Below are 13,760 nucleotides of genomic sequence, written 5' to 3'. Positions count from 1 at the left end.
CTCTGGACAGCAACCTTGTTTGTGTATATTGTATTATTTTCTGTTTTTTCATATATATTTTTTGTAGTATTCTTTTTTATTGTTCAGTGTGTCAAATAAATGTTTTTTTCTTTCTTTCTTACTTTCTAGATTGTTTCGTACGAGTTGACTTACCAACATGATAACAATTACCTAATGAACCTAATATCAAAAATATCCATGTTTTGATATTCAACGGCGAACCGTTTGAATAAATTTTTAAGACATGCTGCGCTAAATAATAATTATTAAGTACTTATTCAAGTACGGAACAGAGAAACTTTAGACTCCGTTATTAAATAAAGTGATAATTGATCAATCGATATCGATTCATCGTACAATAATAAGTTTGAGCACCGCAGTCGTCTCGAACCAGAATCACCCCTCATTTTTTTCATCCCGGGTCTATCACCGTAGGAAGTGTGTTTATAAAAACATATGCACAATTTTTTAGACACATCTTCAAACAGACAAGGTGCACGCAATTCTTTTGTGCAAGGACATGTTCTTTAATATTTTTGTGAGTGTATTCATTTTTTTAATGTGCGAGTGTGTTTTTTAAGTTTTCTCACGCAGAGCGCTATTGAGAATCAGATCTGTGGGTAGATACATCCGTGATGGGACTCACCACTACGTTTGATTCGTGTTTGGGTGAAATTGTGCATAGATGTGGATATTGAGGATGCTATTCGAAAATATGGAAAAACATTATAGTTTTGGGGTTCTAATTCATTTGATTTGTCGTGATTAAGATTTTTAAAATGAGGATTTTACATAGATAACCTATTTGCGGTTCTAACAGGTTATGAAGAGATTCTATATATTCCTAGTATATTTGAAGCTTTCTGAAAATGCTGTATGATTTAATGAAAATTATTGATTAAATAAATGCACTGAAAAGATACACATAACGGTTATGAATTTATTACTTCATATCAAACAAAGAAAAAATGTACTTCGACAAAAAATATAATGATAATAGTCACTCGTTTTCGTTACTACAATATTCCGTTTTACAAAAACTTAAACAGCTCCCGCATATTCATTAGTGTTATAAAAACCGTAATTTAATATAAACTAGAGGACAAAAATCTGGCCAATATGTGCTTAGAAAAACAATCTGAAAAACAGTTTAACCGGGGGGCTACCGCGGGACAAAAAATAACCCTTAAATTGCGAGGGTTAAAAACAAAGGAAAAAAACGTCCTGTGATGTGATTGTGACCCATTATCGCAAGCTAACTGGGCTTTGTTACAAGCGGTAAATTTCAGTTAATTCAAATTTATCGTGGAATCTATTTAGATTTAAATGAAAAGTCAATTGAATGAAGCGATCCATACTCGGTAGTAGCGAAAATAATACGTAATTATGTTGGTTTGCTTGGTAAATAATATACCTACTCAATCAAAGTAAAATACTTATTAGTACTTAGTTATTATATTTGTAGATTTGTATATTTTAATGGAATAATTCTATGATTTGAAAAGCAACACAAAAATTCGTTCGGTGTGAAAGACTACATTACATAAGCAAAATGACTTCATAGTGATCTTTAGACTGCATAATGACTAACTTTAAACTCCAAACAATGAGCTTGCAGCTCGCTACAACAGTCATCATGAATATTGGTTCATCCCTTTCACTTTCCATTTGTAACGTGTCAATTGAGATGTCAACCGATTACGTGGCGCATTGTCTATGGTTGACATTTGTTAAAAATTTAATCGCGATATTTATGATTAGATGAGAAAATGAAGAGAACTCACTATTTTTTTTAAAATATGGTATGCCTGATGATGATGACCTAGGTATTATGAACATTTATTAACATACATATATTTTAAGGCCGAGGACCGAGTATTGTGGCGCTCCTTGGGAGAGGGTTATGTCCAGCAGTGGATGATTATTGGCTGATGATGATGATGATGATATATTTTGACACTATGCTTTTCACATCGGTACGAATGACATAATAGCTTTATGAAATATTACCCTTCCTCAATAGTTAATATCTCGTATCAGCTAAAATGACGAGGCAGATGCAAAAACAAACTGCCTAACGAACTGCGGGCGTTCTATACAACACATAAATTATTTAAATTTGACTTGTAATATTGTCCGGGCCTTACTGACACAGGATATGCATAAAAGGGTTGAAAAAATGTGGGGTGTGATTTTTTTATACGAGCGCTTGTGTAAGCCGTTACTGTGCTATGCTATGACTTGTTTGACCAGTGAATGTATTTATTAATTCAAGGTATAAAATTTTAGTAGGAACCATTGAATCGTATATTTGTATGCATGCATGTCAGTTATTAAGGAAAACAGAAAATAAATAATATATATCTATTGCTTAGATAGTGGCAGTTTTTCTAACTTGTAGTTAATTTCTCAAAAATTTGGTGTAAATTAATAAAAGGCATACAATACCTAAATAATATTATGTTTTTAATACTCACCTAAAACAATAATATTTATGATACGAAAAGTTACAAATTACCTACTAATATTCGAGATCATACAATATACGCGAATCTTCGCTTCACTTTCCAATCAGCCCTCAAAGCAACTCCCCTGTGAATCCTTTCGATGCGATGGGCCAATAACCATTATTTTTTATCAACTCTATCTGTCCTTTAAATGACTCGACTGAAAAAATAAGCGTCCAGGTGCAGGAACGAAAAAAAAACGAATCTTTTTCGCAGCGATGACAATAGCTGGTAGGTATCTATTGGACAATGTACGCTTGATAATCCTTTCTTTAGGCGATTCGCAATAGACATGTGCTATATGGATGACTTGGTGCTTTGTGGATATTTTTTATCGAAGAGATTGCACATCGGATTCCTTGAGAGTTTTGTAACGATGCGACTGTTGATAGTATAAGCTATTTTAGGTAGACGAGTTGTGGCTTATTCGCTATCCGGTTGCAAATCATGAAATAATATTAGTTATACAAATTAAATATAACCATTCAATCGATAGTAATAAAACGCATGTGAGAAACTGCAACGGTCATTTAATTATTCTGATTTCTGATCCTTGGATACATCTGCATAGCGTGAGAATATTGTGGCCAAACAGCAACACTAACAATAACATGCATATGATTTGCCTTTTTACTGGCCCCGTCTTAAAAAAATCTCACCCAGACTTTTTTGTTTGCCACCCCACGTAGATTTGGCATACATTTTTTATGTATTCAAATTGCAAGGTAACTGTACCCCTAAGTTTTTTAACAAACAAAAGAAGTCTTATAGTTTTTTTATCCAAATAGCCTGGGGTCATAGGTGAGGGTATTGGGAGATCAGGAAGTTCCCAGGTTGTCTTTAAAAAGCGTCTGTTCTTTACATTTAAGTACGAACGGTCCATCTGCCGGCCGATCCGTTGCGAATTATTTGTAAAAAAGATAAATAGATTTTTAACGTGGGAACCAAGAATTGATTTTATTTTGTTTATTGCGCTTGAAATATATTTTTATTTACTAAAATATGGTAGAGAGTATGTAGAATTGATATTCGAAACTAAAGATTTCTTTCCTGATTACGTTAGATTTATTTAGTAATTCCTATAATTTAATATTTCCTAAAATAAATCTTTACTTTTTAATAACAGTAGTTACCTTAGTATACTCCCATCTTCATCTTCAGGTACTCTCCATCGGGTTAATAGATTTTGAACTTTATACCTACATACATGATACGATACATTAACGTAACTTCTGGACATTCTGATTTTTTTTTAATAATGTGTTAGAATGTAAGCCTTATCTAATTATTAATGAGTGAAGCCGTGCGAATGTCGGTGTGCGGTCAAACCTAAACTGGTTTTTGTCACACTGTAACTGTCTTTTTATATAAAATGTAACTTTGTGTAATTTATAATAAATAAATAAAAAAAAATATTCATTGATAAAAATCCACCCTGCATAAAGAAGCATAATAAACAATAATTAAAAATTACATTCGAAAAGCAACAGCGGCCTTTCAAACCGCCCGTGGCATAATAAATTCATTCTTTGCCCACGCATTAGCGAGCAAACAAAAACAATAGGACCAGCACACGTGTACATTTAGCATTATCGATTGTCCTCTTTCAGCGCACATGCGGGTAGTTGTAAAACGTTAGATATCGCGCGTGACGTCACAGCAGGACAATGTGTTTTTGTCATTTCGCCGCGAACCGCTATTAGGAGCGGACGTACCATATGGGCGCTACGCGTAATTAGCGATTATACTTTTAAAACTGCATAGAAAAATCAGATAGGTTTAACCAAAAATATTTGTAATTTTGCCCGGTACTGTAAATTTTTTTAAGTTTGGTGAAATCCTATAAGAAGTGATCTCTGTCCAACATAGTATAAAATTAATTCTAGGCAGGTATAAGGATTAACCATTTATAACAAAGATTTGATTGTTCAAATTTAGCGTATGTTATGGCATGGGATAAAATATAATTGTTTCCTGTACAACTTTTTGGGTCAATATTCTCAGTCAACAATTTCTCCCACTCAAATCACATAAAAACTTTTCGTTGTAGGTACAATCACGCAATTCTCAAGTTACGTCTATTATTAAAGAAAAAATAGTTTTTTTGAATATCGAACATGCACGGCAGCTGTTTTGTCCACTTTTTATTGAAATTTGAATTATCGTTAGGTTTTTTCTTTCTTCCCTCGGCAGTGATAGATCAAGTTGTTGACAGATGTATTAAAATATTGTAATTATGATGGTCGCTTCCATTGTTGATGTTGTTACTATGATTTATCTATTCATACTGAAATAACAACATAATATTGTTACAGTCGAGCAGTCTGAGAGTAAATTTATATAAAGTTCCAAAGAGTGAAATTAGACATAGTATTCCTGCCAGAATCTCTATGTTTGAAAGAAGTTAACTCACTTTATATTCAATATGCTATCTACACGCTGCAGGTTACAAAAGTGACTGACCATACTTAGTAGTAGGTATATTAAAATTTTCGTACTCAATGATTATTTTAATCAATCTTTCCAATTCCTAACTATGCCACAGGCCGTTAACACTAGTCGTAAGTTGCATATGACTAAAAATCGAATGCTCCGGTCACCATACACTTTATATGGAACTGTTCACATTGGTACAGTACGTCTCAAAAGCCCTCTACACTACAACAGTTATCGTTTGTCGGCTCTCAAAACCTCGGCCGGGAACTAGTCGACACTAAGAAGAGTAAGTACCCGATGTAGACGCTAGACGTAGGCAACATTATCAATGGACGGGACAGAGAGCGCGCCGATCTGTCTGAGCTTGTAGGCGCTTCAGACGAGAGAGTAAGCTAGCGGGGCTAGTCGTAAAGCTCTGTCAAAGTCAAAGTCAAATGTTTTTATCCATCATATAAATTTTAATATAAAATTTTCTGATGAACGTCAATTTCTGTCATGTAGTTAGACTCACGAGCAATGAAAAAGATCCACTTACAAAATGTCGATATCACTAATTTTTAATACATTTAATTTAGAATTTGATTAAAATATGTATGTGTTTAGTTGTTAATATTCTGATGCATTGTTAAATGTTAATCCAATGACTGACTATAAATCTAACTATGGAAGTTTTTATTTGTTTGATTCACCTAAATTTTATTTTGTACTTAATCCAATTGGATTTTTATGGATCATTTTCATTAAAGCGAAGTATAAAAAAGAAGAGTGCGATTTTTTATGTAATTAACTTTAAGATTTTAAAAAACATGAATAAACTATACCTATACTTATGTTTTCATTACAAGAGTGTGCCCAATGAGTCAGCGGGCCTACAATAATAACGTTTAAATAGATAGATTGCAAAACCGGCGTAGGAGTGGACGGACGAAACGAATTTATTGACTTAAACCATCAAAATCTATAAGTGCCTGGGGTCACTCTACAGTAGGTAAGTTGATTTTCGGACCCGACAAACTTTAAAGGTGGATTCTACGAGTAATTTCATCGAGAAAAAACCCCCATATGTGGGTGTCTAAGTAACTTAAATTAGATTTTCTTCTTTAAGAAAATCATATCTCGAGATTTAAACGCCTTACGGACATGAAATAAAATGCTCTTATGCGCAAAAAGTCATTTCTATCCAATAAAAATATCCACAACTGCTATACATATATATAAGTTACATAAAATAAGTTCAAAGCAACTTTAAAATGGCCGCCATTTCTAGAATATTGAGATTTGACCCACATATGGGGGATTTTTCTCGGTGACATTACTCGTAGAATCCACCCTTAAAGTTGGTCGGGTCGGAAAAACAACACACTGTATAATAATATGATGATAAACGAAGTTTCGGTGCACTGCTGCGCGAGCCACGACTCTATCTCGTTGTATTAAACGTATTGATTGCACGACAGCTCCCGTTCGTTCGTATTTCGTCAGTATAGAGTAACCCTTCTGATACTTTCTGAAGGTATATTATTATGAATTCAGAAGATTATTATGTCGATAAAGTTGTGATAGTTATTGAAAGCGGAGCACTGACTGCAATTTCACTGAGATTGATCCTAGGTACAGGAAGAATAAATACATTTAATATAAATCGCTAAATAAATACACAAAAAACTATTGAGTTAGGTTAAAACGTTTCTTATTACGGTATTGTATACCTTTTGCTAATTATATAAAAATGGTGACTGCTGCTATCATTGCTCTATATCGTAAAACAAATATAAAACAGTTTTTTTATTATGTGTGTATCATTATGGTATGTAGGCACTATCGAGATACTGGCCGGTCACTTTAAGCTTGATGCATTACAAATATATATTATAAACATACAGGCTCACACAAGGAGGTGCGTTTTCTATTGTTTTCAAATCGACAAGCATTGATTTCCGGTGGTACGAGTATACGTACGATTTCAGTATTAAATTAAATCACATATTCACCTGCTAAACGCGCCCTTTCCATTGCCTTGTGCCGCAAACCTGATTATACAACATTATAATTTTCATTAACTTAACGACGAATCAATTCATCAAAATCTAATAGTCATGCATATGGGTCAAGGCCCGCCACTAAAGCTGGGCTGTTAGACTCTAGATTGCCAGCCCACGCCTCTTATTGTTCCATGTCCGTAGGTCCGACGGTCCTCACATCTTTATTAATAACATGTACATAATGGGCTTATTGTTTCATTGGCGAATTAGCATTTAGCGAGACGAGATAGCGGAATAAATTAGGTTTAATTAAAAAGCTTGTGGCGTGACCTTTCATGTGTTAAGTGTCTTGGTCCCTGTAAGTTTGATCTCGATTTTTTTATAAAATATAGTAATATTAGTGGTCGAAATAGAGTAGTTTGGATTTGATTTTGAAAATTACACGTGATTCAGGGGAATTGTATAAGAAATATAGGTATTGATAAAAGCCCATATTCATAGTATTTATACCAAATAGCTGCCTTTTTAGTTACATTATATATTATCATAATTAATAGCATGCATTAATCTAGCTGTAGATGGCTACATGCGCATGCTACGGTGAAACCGTCTATTTTGATAAATGACCAGTAGTTAGGGGTAAATAAGTATAACAAATGTCCCGGGGTCGATAAGCTAAGCGGCCATGTTATTTGCACGTTTCTTTGTGCCAGATCTTTTCACCTTAGTTAATTAATTAAATGATTATTTTGGTAATGATAGAGGTCAATTTTAGTGGTGCCCAGATTTTATATTTTTTTACATTTTGTCGATACATTTTCATCTTTTATATTTCGTAATATTATGATCCGTGTAAGCAAGGTAGCTGATACCAATTGGAATACAGTTGGATTAAATTATTTCTTACAAGCTGTTCCCGCGCGCTTCGCTTCGCCTTAAAAAGTTTATCCCGTGGGAATTCCGGGATAAAAAGTAGCCTATGTTCTTTCCCAGGGTTTAGACCGTATGTATACCAAATTTCATTCAAATCCGTTCAGTAGTTTTGGCGTGAAAGAGTAACAGACAGACAGACAGACAGACAGACAGACACAGTTACTTTCACATTTATAATATTAGTTAGGATTAGGATAACAACTACGCTGTATTAATTTAAACACCCACATTTAAAACTAACTTACTAAAAAGCAAGGAACAAAAAGAAAAATCATACTCTATAAACACTTCTTATAAACGAATAAACATGTCAAGCGCGCGTTAGAAATTTTTACCGCCCCATAAACAACATTTACATCTAGGGAAGGCTAACCTCCTACAATGTTACGCGGTCGCGAATAGCACAATAAAATGGACAATAGCAGTAAATTTAGGAGCCCGTCGGCCAATTTGTGGGGCGAACCGAGGGTTCCGCGGAACCTCCATAACAGGTTATCAAAGAGTCGTACGTTTTCATTAGAGCAGCCGCACGCATGCGTAAAAGGAAATTCTGACTCGATTTTAAAGGGGCTTAAGCATAATATTCCTGTAAATGTCTCTCTGTGCGAATAAAGTTATTGTGCATGTTTATAATCTGCTAATTTGATTCAGATGTGGTCAGTGTTTTGTTTTCTTTCTTGCATTATTCATATTTCCAAGCCTCATATCTATTTAAAATCCCTTTATCAGGCTGAAAGGTGCCCATTTTCTTTATTTCCTGTTCGTGATATGCTCTTGAGAAGATGTCATTTTTGGTGTGTGGTGCTGGACACCGAATAAAGATTTTTTATCTTTATCTAGTTAAAGCGACTTACATTTCGTTGTATCAATTACGCAGCGTAGTGGATCGTACATATCGGATCGGTTATTAATTGAGACGGATAACCGGTCCGAGCAATGTTCTGGATTAAAGGACTTAGCGCTTCACTTAACAATGTTATTGAAATTGGGCATCATGTGTTTTTTCGCATGTTAGTTTTAATAACTTGGAGGACGAGGTTGAGCCTGTGTGTAATAGTGTGTATATCTGCCAACCTATGAAAGGCCCTAGTATAAGACTCAGCATTTATTTGATAACATTACTTTTATTTTGTCAATCTCACCACAGTCATCGTCAGATTCTGTAATCATCAAAATTCATATAAGCATAACTGAAGAAACTACTACTTTCAAACCTTTCTACATCTATACAGGATGTTGCACTGTGGTATAAAAAGGATGTCTTAGGAGGTCATTTTCAACAACTTTTATTTTACGACTTTTGGTAAATTGCATAGAAACTTTGTTGCACACGCGACTTTTTACTCATCATCAGCCTATAGCAGTCCACTGCTGGACGTAGGCCTCTCCCAAACCACGCCACTGGACGCGATCTTTCTAGAAAGCTATAGACTTTTTACTATGAGAACTGTTTTTTTTTCGCGAATTTCCAAAAGTGTTAGAACAAAACTTGTGAAGAATTACCCCCTGAGCAGCCCACTTTCGGCTTAGTATACCGCTTTGGCAACATCCCGTTTGAATGTAGGTATACAGGCTTTTGCAAAAGTCGCATACTTTTATTTTAACAAAAGTATGCGACTCAAAAAATGCGTCACACCGTGGTTCAAACATCCGCAGCTATTCGCTTCCAACATGAGTGTAGTTATATGATAACACGAGTGTAGTAGTGATATGATAATGTGGCTCGCGCGAGCGGGCAGCGTCGCACAACAATTGCTGTCAATAAGGTAATTGCCAGCCGCTGGTCGCGCCATTGCACCGGTACACTGGAAGACAGGATATTAGCAAATTTATTCATGGTCAGCGTCCACCTATTGGTATCGGACCTAATGGATTTTCATGAATGTATGGAGAAACGATGTCGGCAATGCCGATGAAGTGGACGCAGTTGTGTGAATTTCTATACAGATAATAATTAATACGATGCCAGAAAGTGAATTTATGGTTTTCTTATGGTTATTGATCATTATCAAATTAAGTGCTTAACATAATTCACTTTCAATATAATGAATTTATAAATAAAACAATATAATTGATAAAACGATCGCAGCCGACAACACGTAAAATATTAATATTTGTTCCAATTTTTCTGTCACTCAGTGTAGCGCGGACGCGGCTATTACCGACACACAGGATGTGCCGGAACGCGCGGGGCGACCGCTGAAACATCACAACACCCTCTAAGTGTGTCATGAGAACACCCGCTATCATAATCGTGTTACATTGATGGTAGGTCATTTTATAAAATTAAGAAAAAAAAATCTGACAGTCACTGATAGGTGATGTTAATGGATTGATGACATGACGGATTCTAGGATCCCAATCATATACTTACACTTGCGAGAAATGAAAAAAATCCACACATGAAATAGCGATACCAAATGCCCCCAATTTTTAAGAACGTTTTATTTGCGTTCTTAGTTGGTAAAATTTTGATGCGCTGTTAAATGTATTTCAATATTGCGGACGGGGCGTGATTAAGCTAGCCTTTTCCGTTTAGGAGTAATTTGATGCTATGTCACCGGAACTTTTTAATTATTTATTTATTTATTATAAATTACACAAAGTTACATTTTATATAAAAAGACAGTTTCAGTGTGACAAAAACCAGTTTAGGTTTGACCGCACACCGACATTCGCACGGCTTCACTCATTGTATCCGTACATTGGTCTTAAAATACTTAAACATAAGGCTTACATTCTAACACATTATAAAAATAACATCGAGTCCGTGTTGATCTATGATAAATAACATGCATGCATGATCGCAAGTGTAATTTCGTCCAACAAGGAGGACTTGTACACAGTTCTCACAGTAATCTTGGTCTAAATCCCAATAAAATAAACCATCCAATTACTTTACAATCATTTAGCTTTAGTTTGTCAGTGACCTTAGACTCTTCCTATTTTATGCTCTACTCTACACTCTAACTTCACTCTATATTAAGCTAATCTTTATTTAAATTGCAAAAGGTTTACGCTCAATTCAATTAAACAGTTATGTTTGTTCACTGCCTCGCTGACATAGTAATAAATATAAGTGCAAACCTTTGTACGGATGGTCCGTATAAGGCAAATATCATTTGAACTCCGTTTCCAACTGGATGTGTAAAGGGCAGTCTAACTAGACTGTGTTTGACCAATTAAATTAATGGGCAAAATAGCACGGGGCTGTCCTCTGTCTATAATCATTATAACCATACATAAATAGTAGGAGTTAGATGAGTGATTTGAGAGTTAAAGTTAACAGGAACATAAGTAACCTTTAGCTAACCTCTACCTTTGGCTTTGGCATAATTATTACAATTTATGTATTGTGAATTAGGTATAATTAAATTCTCTCAGGAAGTCTTCCAAAACATGTATCGCCTTATTACACATCCAAATAAGTGTCCCCTATAGCTTGGTATAACACAGCAAAAATCAACATAGATCTTTTAATAAAACATAGCAGTCAACAGCAGTACCTACAATAAAACTAAGATTGAGATTTCACAAACAAGCGTTTACTAAATTGAGACGTTTGCTAACAGTAAACGGGTGTGTGCCCGTAGTGAAATTTGTCGCGTAAAGTTCCGCTAGATAGGACTTACAAACAGGCGTTTGGAACGCGGCGGGTAAACGCTGGTGTTTTGTAGCTTGTCTAAGACGTTGTGCCTCTTGCCACAGTTAACTATAGTTCCAAGAAGAACAAAAAATGGTATAATACCTTAGATACCTAAAGTATCTTATTATCGTTTATCTTCATTTGAATACTTATAGAAGATATACTTGAAAATCACCTACATTCTACTTTTTAATTACTTTCAATTGTGTAAAATTACCTTTTGTGTTTTCTGTTACTGATAAGAATCGAATATTTACTATCATAGTATTGTTTTCATTAGTATACACATAGGTAGTTAAGTATAAGAAGAATTTTTAAAAATAAGTTAATAAAAAGTAAAACTTTAATATATATATACTTTTATTTACTTAGTTATTATTGAGTTGAGAAGTCCGTTGAGTAAACGCTAGTTTGTCCGAACCTGTGAAGACCGATGGGTGCAATCGCCCGCAGTCGCTATTGCATCGCTGATTTATTGCAAATGGCGTGAAAGCGAAAACGCTCGTAAAACGACGCTTCCAAACGCATGTGCATTTCGTTTAATTTGACCACACGATTGCGTTTCCTTGTGAAGCAGGTTGTTGAGGAATCTTATATATACTTTTAGATAGAGATAAATAATTTATGAAGTTGACCTTATTTATTTTAAGTCTAAAGAAAGCCTGTGCCATGGAAATGTTATAGACAAATAATAAAGCGAATATCTGCAACCACTAGCCCAGCTATTCGACAATACCACACATGTGTAACACCACACATTACGCTGCACAACCTCGCGTTGCAAATAGCGTTTATCTGCACTACAATCCCAATTCCCATCAAGTTCCGCATTAGGGAACGATTACAAAAGCCCAATCCACAGTTTCATTATGTTGCGGTCAGTCGGCGCGGGAGCATAAGGGTGCGAACACGGAGCGAGCGGGCGCGATTACAATACACAGTTGGAAATATAATTTTACCTAGTAGTCCTACAGTGTTTAAGCTTTGCCCATCCAGCCTAATTTTGTTCTAATGATTAGGTATCTTTGATTTTCTGACGGATAGTAAATTTTTTGATAGAATCCTCCAAATAGATTTCCAGCTTAGCTCTGTCCATTATAAAACGCTAAATGATTTAAATGAATCAATAATCAGCTAGAACTTGCAAAAGCTGTATAGTAGTATCATCTCTTCCATACAAAGATTGTCAATTTGAGATTGCTTTAAGCAATGAGGGCGCCTTTTTCACCTTTTTTTGGTTAGTTTAGTTTTATTTTGTATTATTTCCTTTGCAAATAAAGAGTATTAGCAGCATTGTTAATAAAAATAAGAAACAAGATCCCAGGCACTGCCCCCGCTCCCGCTGGCTCTTAAACCGCAACCGGCGCCCTCACAGCAGCCAAAACGGACACTCTAGCTTTTCAAAAAACGAACGAACGCAACTCTCAAGCCTTTGGTACCTTTAACGCAACAACATATGTAAAATCGCGTTTCCTATAGCAGGGCTCGGAAACTTGGTATCTCAAGGAAGAGTAGCCTACCAGAAACGTCACTGTACACTGACGAAAAACAAACGAACGAGAGCTGTCGTGCAATCGGCACGTTTGATACAACGAGATAGAGTCTTAGCTCGGGCAGTAGCGTTCCGAATCTTGGTTTTTCGTCATATGGAGTGACCCCAGGGCCGGCGTGAGAGCGTCCGTGCGTCCATCACGATCTCCACACACGATGCGCTCTCCGGTTGCTTTGTTATGTCACAGCGGGCACGCCGCGCCGCCGCCGCCGCCGGAATTTATCACCGCACATGATTGCGGCCCGCCGTCTTCCTTTGGGTGCACTCTTGAAGTTGGTGTTATGATGTGGTGCGCCCGGATACCGTGTTATCTATTTATTATAGCCTTGGAATCGTCTACATCATCAGCCCGTAGTTGTCCAGCATTACTGGATATAGGCAGATATAAGGGGTGGAGCCACAATACCCTGTAGTCAGCCTTCCTCATCCAATGATTTGTCAATCTGATTCAATGTTTATATAGTTGGAGCCACTTGCTGTTCATCAGGATGCAGCAAATAATCACAAAGTTGTAGTTATTGTGTACCTAACAAAAATAAAAAATAAATAGAAATAGATGATTTGAGTAACTCAATCAGTTAGTTTAAGTTTAAACCGTTGAACAGTTTTTTATTCATACCAAATTCTTGAAATTAATGAATTTAAAAAATATTATGCGAAATTAATGTAGGTATATAATTGATTTGAATAGTAACCTCAGCAGT

This window comes from Plutella xylostella, chromosome 18, assembly GCF_932276165.1.
Source record: "Plutella xylostella chromosome 18, ilPluXylo3.1, whole genome shotgun sequence".
Classification (NCBI taxonomy): domain Eukaryota; kingdom Metazoa; phylum Arthropoda; class Insecta; order Lepidoptera; family Plutellidae; genus Plutella; species Plutella xylostella.
This window is presented reverse-complemented; position numbering follows the sequence as displayed.